Genomic DNA, 12307 nt, shown 5'->3' on the forward strand with positions numbered 1-12307 from the left:
AAATTAACTGTGATATGATAAAAAAAAAAACTCCTGAGAATTTGCATGAACTGATGCTGAGTGAGATGAGCAGAACCAGAAAAACGTTGTATACCCTAACAGCAACATGGGGGTGATGATCAACCTTGATGGACTTACTTATCCCTTCAATGCAACAACCAGGGACAATTTTGGGGTATCTGTGATTCATCTGTATCCAGAGAAAGAATTGTGGAGTTTGAACAAAGACCAAAGACTATTACCTCCAATTTAGGGGGAAAAAAAACCGTTATCTTATTATGTAATGCTGCTGTCTCTTATACTTTATTTTTCTTCCTTAAGAATATGAATTCTCTCTCATCACATTCAGCTGAGATCATTGTATACCAAGGAAACAATGTAAAGACTAACAGAATGCCTTCTGTGGGGGGTGGGGGGAGAGAAGATTGGGGGAAAATTGTAAAACTCAAAATAAATAAAATCTTTCCTTCAAAAAAAAGTCCACAATTAAAAAAACACATTTTTAAAAGCTGCTCTTTGCTTTTATTGTGATCTCTGCTCCCTTGATCCATCACTTATTCTCCAAGGCCATCTTCCTCATTTTGTCTTCATCTCATACACTGTCTCAATCAACATGCATTTGTCATGCCAGGGATACAATTACAAAGAATGAAACAACTCCAATTCCTAATGTAGGAATCAACAAGTATATACAGTATTACTATAAAGAGAAAAGTAGAAATAAATACAAATTACTAGGAAAGAGGGACACTAAGCAATTAAGGAGATCAGGAAAGGATTTACATAAAAGGCAGTGTCTGAAATGTGTCCTGAAAAAGAAGATGAAGTCTATGAAGTAAATGTAAGAGGAACATACTACAAGCATGAGGGAAAGTCAATGCAGAGGGCAAGAGATAAGAAATATATAAAAGTCATTTTGGCTAAAGTAGAATATGAGAGAGGGGCTGATATTCAACAAAGATAGAAAGTTGAGGGCAAGAGTTATAAGGGGCTTCAAAAGGTGAATGGATAGTTTACATTTTATCCTGTGGCAACAGGAATTAGTGCCATTGGAATTTCTGAGTAACTTGAGTGACATGGTCAGATCTACACTTAAGGAAAATCACTTTAACAGTTGTATGGAGATGGACTAGAGTAGGTAGATCTTAGGCAAGGATACCAACTAGGAAGAAAGACAAGTGTTAAGGCTTCCATTAGAGGGTGTTTATGTGAATATGGTTATAACAGATGTGGTAAAAGTAGAAGTAGAAAGATGGGCAACTAACTAAATATTTCCCCCTAAACCTTCCTTCTTTCCTTCTTCCCTATTACTGTAGAAGGTTATACCATCCTCCTAGTCCCTTAGGCTTACAATTTAGGAGTAATCCTGGATTTCTCACTATCTCTCATCCTCTACATATATCCAAATTGTTGCCAAAGCCTTTGGATTTCACCTTGGCAACATTTCTCCAATACAACCCCTTCTCTACCCTGACACTGCCACTACTCTAAGAAAGACCCTTATCACTTCCTGTCTAGACATGCCTGCTGTTGCACAGCAGCCCTTCATTCAAATCCAATTCAAGTGCTTTTCATGGCATCACCTATCCCTGAATTCACAATCTTCTTCAAGAACAAAGGGTAAAGGGCAGCTAGGTGGCATAGTGGATAAAGCACAGGCCTTGGAGTCAGGAGTACCTGGGTTCAAATCCGGTCTCAGACACTTAATAATTACCTAGCTGTGGCCTTGGGCAAGCCACTTAACCCCATTTGCCTTCCAAAAACCTAAAAAAAAAAAAAAGAAGAAGAAGAACAAAGGGTAAAAACAACAAAAAAACCCAGCTGTTATGATTACCTGCCTCAGGTCTCACACCACTCCAATCCACACTCCATTCAGCAACTAGTGATGTCGCTAAAGCACAAATGTGATCAGGTCATCCCCTCACTCAATAAACTCCAGTGGTTTCCTATTGCCTCCAGGACCAAATGCTCTGCCCTTCATAACCCAGCTCCTCCCAGCTCTCTAGTCTTCTTCCTCCACCTTACTCCTAGAGAGACCAGGGGCACTGGCCTCCTGGCTATTCCTAGAATAAGAAGCTCCATCTCTTGGCTCCATCCAAGTCCTTACTTGAAGGGAAGGACTGTCTTTGCCTCTTTTTGTATCCCCAGAACTTAGCGCAGTAGCTGGCACATAGTAAGTTTTTAATGTTTAATGATTGATATGTGGGGCAAAGAAAAATGAGGAATTGAGGGTTAATATCAAGATTATTTACCTGAATAATGTACCTTCAAAAGAAAAAGAACTTTGGAACAGAGGTAGTTTTAGGAGAAAGGTTAATAAGTCTTGATTTTGAGATTTCTATGGATTATTCAGCTTGAATAATCACTGGTAGAAAGATGGTGATGTAGGACAGTAGCTCAGCAGAGAGACTAAGGTTGGATATTTTGATCTGGGAATCATTTGTACGGAGATAATAATTGAACCCATGGGATCTGCTGAGATCACTAGGAGAGAGAAAGTGCTCAAGCTAAAGCCTTAGGGAACACCCCAGGTAGTAGCCATACTAGGAATGATAATCCAGCAAAGGAGAATGAGAAGGAGCAATCAGACAGGACAAAGTAGGGTCATAAAAACTCAAGAGAGGAAAGAATATCTAGGAGAAGAGAGTGATGAACAGAGTCAAATGCAGTAGAAAAAATCAAGGATGAGAACTAAAAGACTATCAGATTGGACAACTGAGTGATCACTGGTAACTTTGGAGAGATCCATTCAGTTTAATGACTATAGTGAAAGACTGCAAAGGTTTAAGGAGTGAGTGAGCAGTTTAGGCAGAAAATGTAGACATCTTTTTCTGTCTACATTCCCCAAAAAGTAAAGATGGTAAGATCTAGTGAAGGCTTTTTTTTTAAGGATAAGGAAAATTTGGGCATGTTTGGAGGCATTTGGAAAGGAAATAGTTGATAGGAAGAGGTTAAAGATTCAGAGGTGGAGATGATTTAGGTTGTGATCAGAAAAAAAAAACAAGGAAGGGATGGGATCATATGCACACATAAAAGAATTGACACAAAAGACTATTTCATTATGGGGGGGGGGTAAGGTATCAAGAGCCAAGGATAATGTCAAGAGATTTTGAGATGAAGAGAATTAGAAGAGAGGAGTTCATGAAAAATGCCCTCAGTTTTCTCAGTAAAATGAAAGACAAGGTCCTCAGCTAAGAAAAAGGTGAGGAGAAAGTGAAGATACTTGGTTACAAAAGTGAAAAATCTGTAATAGTTTATGAGAAGTCAAATTATTAAGTGCTTATTCTATAACATGAATCATGCTAAGCACTGTAGACACAAAGAAAGGCAAAAACACTATACCTGCCATTAAGGTACTCATATTCTAAAACACAGAATATAGAAATAGCAAGATACACACACACACACACACACACACACACAAACACAAACACATACACAAAGTACATAGAAGTTAATCTCTAAGGGAAGGCTCTGGGGGTGGGAAGAAAATGAGATAAGGGAATCAATTAAGAAGGAATAAAAGAATAGCCTTGGCATATTGAAGGCCCCTTTGAAGTAGGACAACATCAATTTATAATGTATCCTGACTGTTTCTTTAATGTTTCACTAGTTACTACCCTGGAATCTCTTTTCCCCTTCCTCTTCCAGCACTATATTTAACCTGAGAATCCTCTACCTTTAATAATTCCTACCAACTGGTTGCTCTGGTCCTTCAGCTGTACTCCTGAATATGACTGAAGGAAACTAGCCCCACCCAAACCACCAAATTATAGTTTTAGCCATTAAAAATTTTTTATAAACAACTTCAATTGGAACCTGGATGCTATGTGACACTTACAGAATTCACATTAGTAAGCAGCCTTAGAAGAGATCTAATCAAACACGGGTCCATAGATGTTTAAAGATCTAAAGTTATATAGGTGGCAGGATTAAGATTTTAACCCAGTGCATCATTCCAAATCCTATGTTCTTCATACTATACCACACATCTCTTCCCTCATTATCTCCTCTCTTATATTCTCCCTATAGGTGTCCCTACCAAATATTTTTTTTCCCCTCTCATTCTCCGATCTGTAATCATATCCAGCACAGAGCAAATGCCCAAGGACTGAAAACATCTTATAGGATTCCCTGAATTCCCTTCCATTTCTCAAAATGTTTTAGTAGAAAAACAATTAATATTTCTTAGCAACCTCATCTACTTTTTTCTTTCTCTAGTCACAGAAAAGTTATAAATAAACAGAATCTATTAAATGCTTACAGGGTGACAATCATTGTGCTAATCCTGGGGGACACAGATACATTCCTAAACCATATGGCTTTGTACTCTATCATCCTCAGACCCCTTCCCATTACAACTAGTTCCTCCAAGATACAGACTTCTAATAGCTGTGTCTTCCCCTTATCTTGCCTGGAACCAGGGCTCTATAAATTCCTTGCTGTTTTCAAACCATGCTTTAACATGCATTCCCCATCCTCTTTATGCATGGTCATCTCCCATTATTAGAATGCTAGTTCTTATGGTCAGGGACTGTCTAGCTTCCTCATACACAGAACTTAGCATAAGAAATGCTCATTCATGAATTTAATCAAAGTTCTTACACTCCTGGACCTCACATTCTGATGGAGGAGAAAATACATATAGCCAAATGTTGATCAAGGAATTACTAGCTTTAAAAAAAAAAAAAGTAATTTTTGTGGCTTATCTAGTCCAATACCTTTTTTAAGATAAGGATGTTGAGGCCCAGAAAAATAAAATGGTCTGTTCAGAAGTTAGTGGTAGAGCAAGCATTTGTAACCAGATGTCTAGACATTAACTACAACAATTTTGTAGTTTATATTGGAAAAGCGTAAAATTTGATAAGGTGAATATATCTAGCAAATAATCATTAACTACTTTGTTGAAAAGTAAGAGTACTCTATGACAGGAGAATCATGTTTTTAAGAAGTAGTATTGGGGCGGCTAGGTGGCATAGTGGATAAAGCACCGGCCCTGCAGTCAGGAGTACCTAGGTTCAAATCCGGTCTCAGACACCTAGCTGTGTGGCCTTGGGCAAGCCACTTAACCCCGTTTGCCTTGCAAAAACTTAAAAAAAAGGAAGTAGTACTTAAAAAAGGGGAGAAAGGGAATAAGTAGTTCACAGAAGAGAAAGGGGAAATAACCCTAGAAGGGTTGAAGTCAGAAGAGGCTAAACTAATTTCTCTAGAGCTTAGAGGATTTCTCAATAATTGAGGTAAGAGACCAGTGCTTAATGAGATTGTTTTATAAGTGGACTGATAACATAAGATGTATGGTTTCTATAATCTAGTTGTGCCTAGTTATTAAATGTGCAATAGTGGGTAGCTAGGTAGCACAATGGATAGAGCACCAGTCCTGGAGTCAGGAGGACCTGAATTCAAATGCAGCCTCAGACACTTACTAGCTGTGTGACCTTGGGCAGGTCACTTAACCCCACTGCCCCACAAAAAAAATTGCAATGGTATTATGTCTAAAAAATGTGTGTGTGTGTGTGTGTGTGTGTGTGTACGTGTGTGTGTGTATACACACATATATTAATTAAACTACTTTAATGCTAAAAAATGCTGAAGCTAAGCCTTCAGTTGAGTAGTATTCTTTTTGTTAGTGGAGGGTCTTGCTTCCATGTTGTTAGGTGCTGACTCATCAAGCTGGTAGTTGCTGATTGTTAGGGTGATTGACATTTTCTTAAAAATAAGACAACAATTAAGTTTACTATATCAACTGACTTTTCCTTTCACTTGAAGACTTAGAGGCCATTTGTAGGGTTATTAATTAGTTTAATTTCAATATTGTTTCAATATTAGTTTAATTTCAATATTGTGTCTTAGGGAACAGGAAGGCCCAAAGAAAGAAAAAGAGATAGGGAACTACTGGTGAGTAAAGCAGTCAGAATAAACATGAAATTTATCAATTAAGTTTACTGTCTTATATGGGCACAGTTCTTGGTGCCCGAAAACAATTACAATAGTAAAATCAAAATCACTGATCACAGATCAACTTAATAGATATTGTAATAATGAAAAAAATTGAAATATTGCAAAAATTACCAAAATGTGACCCAAAGACATGATGTGAGCACATGCCACAGACTTGCTAAACATAGGATTGCCACAAACCTCAAATTATAAAACACAATGTCTGCCAAGCAAAACAAATAAAGGAAAGCCTTTTATTTCAAATTATGAGATTGGAACTTTTAGGTTAATCAATCAAATTTCTCCAGAATGTAGATGATGGGTGAAGTTACAAGGGTAAGAAATAGTGAAGAAGAATATTAAATCTTGTTTAAGTCTCAACAAAATAGAATTAAAAATCAAACCCTGTTGACTACAGTATAATCCTGAAAATTAATCTCATCTCTCTATGGGGAGAAGCTGAGAAGACATTTATCCTATCTTGTCACTGAAACATCTAGTCAATAAGAAGATACACCTATGATACTCATCTTGTTGTCCCTAATTTGAGGTCTTTGGTCATTGAGAGAAGCCACTGACCCCAATTATTGGTAATTGCTAGTCTTCCTAAAAAATGGATAATGCATGAAACTTTGTCTCTCAAAATACTGTCCTAACTGGAACTATGCCCAAAGACCAATAAAACTGATCATACTCTTTGACCCAGCAATACCAATACTAGGCCCATATCCAAAAGAAATCATAAAAATTGGGAAGGTTCACATGTTTGTAGTGGCAAAGAATTGGAAATTGAGGGGATACCCATCAACTAGAATGTGGCTGAACAAGTTATGGTATATGAATATTATGTAATATTAATGTTCTATAAGAAACTAGGAGTGGTCAGACTTTAGAGAATCATGGAATTACCTGAACTGATGCTAAGCTAAGGGAGCAGAAACAAGAGAACATCGTACACATTAACTCACATTGTGAGTTGATCAACTATGATGGATTCGGTTTCTCTAAGCAGTTCAGATATAAGGACAACACTGGGAGATTTGTTTTGGATAATGTCATCCACATCCAAAGGGGGGAGGGAACCTTGAATCTGAATGTATACTATGTTCACTTTTTTAAAAACCACTCACGTTTTTCCTTCCTATCTCATGGTTTTCTTTCTTTCCCCTTAATTCTAATTCTTCTTACATAAAATGACTAATATGTTAATATGTTAAATGCAAATATACATGAATAACTTTTACAGTGTTCCCTGCCAAGGGGAGGGGAAAGGAAGGGAGGGTGGTAGAAAAATATGTAACTTATAAATCTACAAGTGGATGAATGGTGAAAAACTACCATTGCATGTAACTAAAAAAAATAAAGTATCAATTAAAAAATATTTCTGTCCTGGAACAAATCTTTAGTCTTTCCCTCTCTTCAGAATTCTTCAATACTGCCTACACGTATGCCCATAAGATCTCTGCCATGCTGGAAAAACTCTTACTTGATCTTACTAGCCCTGCTATCTATTACTTTATATATTTCTTCCCCATCTCTGTTAAAAATCCTTGAAAAGTGTCTATACTCAATGTCCCCATTTCCCTTCTATCTTCAAAACCTTCTATAATCTAGCTTCCCACTTCATTATTCAAATGAAAATGCTCTTACCAAAATTAATAATGATCCATTTATTGCCTAATCTAATGGCCTTTTCTGAAATCTTCAACCTTGTTCATCTCTGTACCATTTCCTTTGGAATTTTTTTTCTCTTGGAATCTTTCACTCTTTGTTGTTTTTGTAACACTGCTCTTTTGGTTTTCCTTCTTACTTGTCAGGCTCCTTTGCTGAATCATGATCCAGATCATGTCCACTAACCTAAATGCTCTATACTGGGCCCTTTTCTCTTTTCTATCTATACTACTATCTCCTGGTGATCTCATCATAGACTCAATTATATCTACACAGATGATTTACAAAAACTATGTCAAGCTCATCTCTTTTCTGGAATATTTGTATTTTCAATTGCCCATTAGACATTTCTAACTAGCTATCTCTATGATATATAACATTCCTCAAACAAAACTCATTATCTTTCCCCAAAAACTCTCCCTTCTCTCCAACTGGCCAATGGCAGCACCATCTTCCCAGTCATAATTCTGTGTCTTCCATTTTTTGTCTCAATTGCCTCACATATCTAACTTACTAAATTTTTCTATTTCTACCTCTATAACATATATGTGTGTATATATATATATATATATATATATATTCCTTTATTCACAACTCATGAATTATTCTCCAATAGCCTATTCAAGGTGTTCTTCCTATAAAGCCCTTTATTTGGCATTTAAGATTTTTTACAACCTGACTGCTTCCAACTTTTCTAGTGTTCTAACACTTTACTTCTACTTGCATTCTATGATTCACATCTACTTGCTATTCTTCAAACAGAATTCCCCATCCTCATCTCTGTGCCTTTTCCTTGGCTGGCCATTCATCATGCCCGGAATGTTCCCTTCTCATCTCAGTCTCTTGACTTTTGTGGTTTCCTTCAAGACTCAGTTTTCTGAAGGAAGTCTTTTTTGGTCCCTTTGCCTTGTGGTTCCACCTCCCACTTCTACTAATACCTTTTTTCTGGGATTACCTTCCTCCTGATCTGTATATTTCTTGTCTTTAAGTATTAATTTACAAGCAGCCTTCCCTGTTCTAATATGAGCTCTTTGAGAAGAGGTTGTAAGTTGGCATTTTTTTTTGTTTCTGGTTTTGGTGGGGGAGGGGAGCTGAGGGGCTTCTCTGCATCTACAATGTTGAGCACAGTTACCACTTAAAACACTTTTAGATCAATTAATAAATGGATAGCTAAATAAATGTACTGCTTAATTAAGAATGTTTAAGTCTTTAAAAAGAACTCTGCCTCTATTAATAATCTTCACAAACACAGTCAAAATTTAAATGCAACTAAAGTGAATAAAGTAGCCATTGTTTCAAACAAAATATATCAAAAGAAAAATAAAATAGGGATTTGTTTCTTTGGAAAAAACATTTAATGAACAACTAATATTTTCAAAGCACCTAATTCTCAATGCCTATGTAGTACAATTTTAAGTTAAAACATAAGGCTGTGGGGCGGCTAGGTGGCGCAGTGGATAGAGCACCAGCCCTGGAGTCAGGAGTACCTGAGTTCAAATCCGGTCTCAGACACTTAATAATTACCTAGCTGTGTGGCCTTGGGCAAGCCACTTAACCCCATTGCCTTGCAAAAACTTAAAAAAAAAAAACATATGGCTGTGCCCTCAAACAGCTTACTATCTAATAGAAGAGAAGAGATACAGACAAAAAGTTATGATAAGGCAGAATATGTTAAGTTCAAATGAGTAGTCCAAAACAAATGCAATGATATACTTGAGAAAAGAGAGACCACTTCAAAAGAAGGCTTCATGGAGTAGGTAGCATTTGAATGAGATCTGAATGAGATTTGAATGGTGAGACATTTTTAATAGAGATGAGGATGGAGGCAGGGAAGACAGTAGAAGAGTAGGGAGTTCTCTTTCTGGCATGGAGGATAGCATGATTAAAGCATGAGGAAGACAGGATGAGAACTGGAAAGGGCAAGGGATTCGAGCATGGAAGAGAGTATTTTGCTGAAGCAGTGAACTAAGAATGGAGCAGAACTAAAGAAATGAAAAGGATGGGTGACAGTAAGTATAGGGAGAGTTTAAAAATAAAAGTCAAAATTTTGGGCTATCTGTGATGGAGAATACCATCTGTATCCAGAGAGAAATGTGGAATTTCAACAGAGACCAAAGACTATTACCTTCAATTTAGGGGGGGAAAAAAACCCTGTTATCTCATTATGTAATTTTGCTATTTCTTATACTTTATTTTTCTTCCTTAAGGATATGATTTCTCTCTCATCACATTCAATTGAGATCATTGTATACCATGGAAACAATGTAAAGGCGAACAGACTACCTTCTGTGGGGAGTGGGAAGCAAGAATAGGGGAAAAATTGTAAAACTCAAAATAAATAAAATCTTTCTTAAAAAAATAAAAGTCAAAAAAAGGGAGAAAACAGCTAAGGACAGAATGCATCAGCAATTAGAGCTGAAGATATGCAGGAATCTATTTAGAAAGCAATCTCACTGTTTTATAAAGTGTAACTGTTGCGGAGTGATAGTGAAGTCTGAGACATGACCAAGATATAACAGAAAGGAAGGTCATGGGAAATAAGATGACATAAGGAGAAAGAAGTCAGATTATTTGTTGCATCATCAATATGAACACAAAGGTAGCTGAGGTTGATAGCAGATATAGGTTAAAAATATAAGTGTAAAAAAAGCCAGATGCCACAGTCCTTGAAAAAAAATGTGTATTTGAAGGTTAGTGGCTATGACTGACAAAGGAATTCAAAAGGTATAATCAGCTAGTAAGAACTTGAAAAAAAGAGAAAAAAGTGAAAAAATGCTGAAAATTATACTACAAAAGTACAAATAATACTTTTTGAAGCAGCACATTTTTTCTTTTTTCAACTTGTAAAGGCATTATTCTCAACTTTACCTAGAACTAAAGTACTTTAACTTCAAAAGGTAACAAAAGTTTTCTGCAAATCTCAACTAAAATGAACCCTAATTTTTTTTTTCTATATACCTTTGCTCTTGAAGGAAGGGTTCAAATTGGACAGATGGTGGTGCTGTGGATGGAGCACCGGCCCTGGAATCAGGAGGACCTGAGTTCAAATCCAGCCTCAGACACTTTCTAATTACCTGGCTGTGTGGCCTTGGGCAAGCCACTTAACCCCATTGCCTTGTTAAAACTTAAAAAAAAAATAAGTCTGGATAAATCAGACTCATCACCAAGGAGCTGCATTTAGAGCACTTTAAAGAGGATTCATTCACTCAGGCTCCCAAGTCTCTGATGTATTATTTTTTGATATCTTGCTAAGACCAGGTCCAATGCTACTTCATCCCTGCCTTCTCCCCTCCCCACCTCGCCCTCCTCAAACTTTTCTATCACACAAATATTCATTTCTATGCCGCCTCTCCTCCCAAAAGAACGGCAGCTTCCTGAGGGGGGCCATTTTTCATCTGTGTATTCCCAGTATCTGGCAGAGTTTTTTGTTGCACAGAAGCTTCGGATTTTGCAACTAGAAAGTCTTCAGAAATCACCTAATTCACACCCGTTCTTCCAAGATGCACAAGCCCCGGTCCGCTCGGAGAGCCGCGGGCCAGTCGGTGATGTCACCACCCGCAGATGTGCCCGAGAGGCGAAGGCACCTGCTCAAGGTCACTCTGCTCCGGAGCCCGAGGCTCCCGTCTGGGGGTGGTGGGGCTGCACCCCACCAGCACCATCAAATCACTCCGCACCCCCACCTGCGGCGACGCCCCTCCAGCCGCCTCCTCTCTAGCTGCGGAATGGGACCAGCGGCAGCCCCGGAGCCTGCCGGAGCCTGCCGGAGCCGCCCCGAGCCGCCCCGAGCCGCAGGGCCGCCCGAGGAACGAGGCGCCGCGAGCTCGGAAGCGCCACCAGAGCCGGGCGCGCCCCCTCCCCCACCGCTCGTTCCCCCCCCCCCCGGGCTGGCCCGGGCCGGCTGGCGGCGGGGGGAGGGGAGCCCCCCGCCGGCCGGGGCGCTACCTACCGGCGCTGGCCGAGTCCCTGCGACAACCCCCCGCGGACAGGGAAGCGGCGAGGAGCCGAGGACCGACCGTCACCTCCCCGGGTCAGCGGCTCTCCGGCCGGGGGAGACAGAAAAGGGGCGAGGCCTCCTGCGTCACGTCAGGGGGCGGAGCCATGAGGTCAGCGCTCGAGCGCCCGGAGACGGGGGAGGGGGAGGGGGAGGGGGAGGCGTGCGCCCGGGGCGCGGCACGTGACGGGCCCGGGGGCCTCCCGCCGAGGCCCGGGATCCCGGGGGCTGGGCCGGGTGGGCGGCGCGGCGCGGCGGCGAGGTCCTAGCGAGCCTGCCCCCGCCCTCCCGGGTGGGGGCCGCGGGCTAGCGCGGGTGCGCTGGAGAGCGACGCTCCGGCCCGCGGCCAGCCCGCACCTGCCCCCCGTGGGGCGGCCGGACCCTCCTGGCATGCCCGCAGGCGGACCCGAGGGCCCGAGGCTGGCCGGGGCCCGGGGCCTGGCCTCAGCTCTTACCGTCTTCCTTGGAAGATACCTAACCTGCGAAATGGGCATGATGGGACGCTCCGAGTAGCTTATCAGAACTCAGCAACACAGGAGTTGAGAGAATGGAATGATGCTACAATTGTTACATAATCCCACATCCCACGGCAGTCGTCCGCACATAGCGCTGCTTCTTAAATGTTGATTAATTAGAGGAACCTTCATTTTACGGGATCGGCAAATAGGAAACATAGCTGGTGCTTAATAAATGTTTGTGGATTAATTA

At 40.3% G+C, this 12307-nt stretch overlaps 1 protein-coding gene across 4 annotated transcripts in view; it reads right to left on the reverse strand.

Annotated features, from left to right (window-relative positions):
* Positions 1 to 11666, reverse strand: part of CDIP1 (cell death inducing p53 target 1) — a 74189-nt gene extending 62523 nt beyond the window's left edge. For 3 of the 4 annotated variants that reach the window (XM_074196273.1, XM_074196274.1, XM_074196276.1), the window contains exon 1: positions 11555 to 11665. The gene's annotated coding sequence lies outside the window, so the exon portion shown is untranslated. Of the gene's footprint in view, positions 1 to 11554 lie in introns of all 4 variants that reach the window. The other variant, XM_074196277.1, reaches the window with a different exon arrangement.
* Between the last annotated feature and the right edge of the window lie 641 nt (positions 11667 to 12307).

This window comes from Macrotis lagotis, chromosome 8 (genome assembly GCF_037893015.1).
Source record: "Macrotis lagotis isolate mMagLag1 chromosome 8, bilby.v1.9.chrom.fasta, whole genome shotgun sequence".
NCBI classification, from domain to species: Eukaryota; Metazoa; Chordata; class Mammalia; order Peramelemorphia; family Peramelidae; genus Macrotis; species Macrotis lagotis.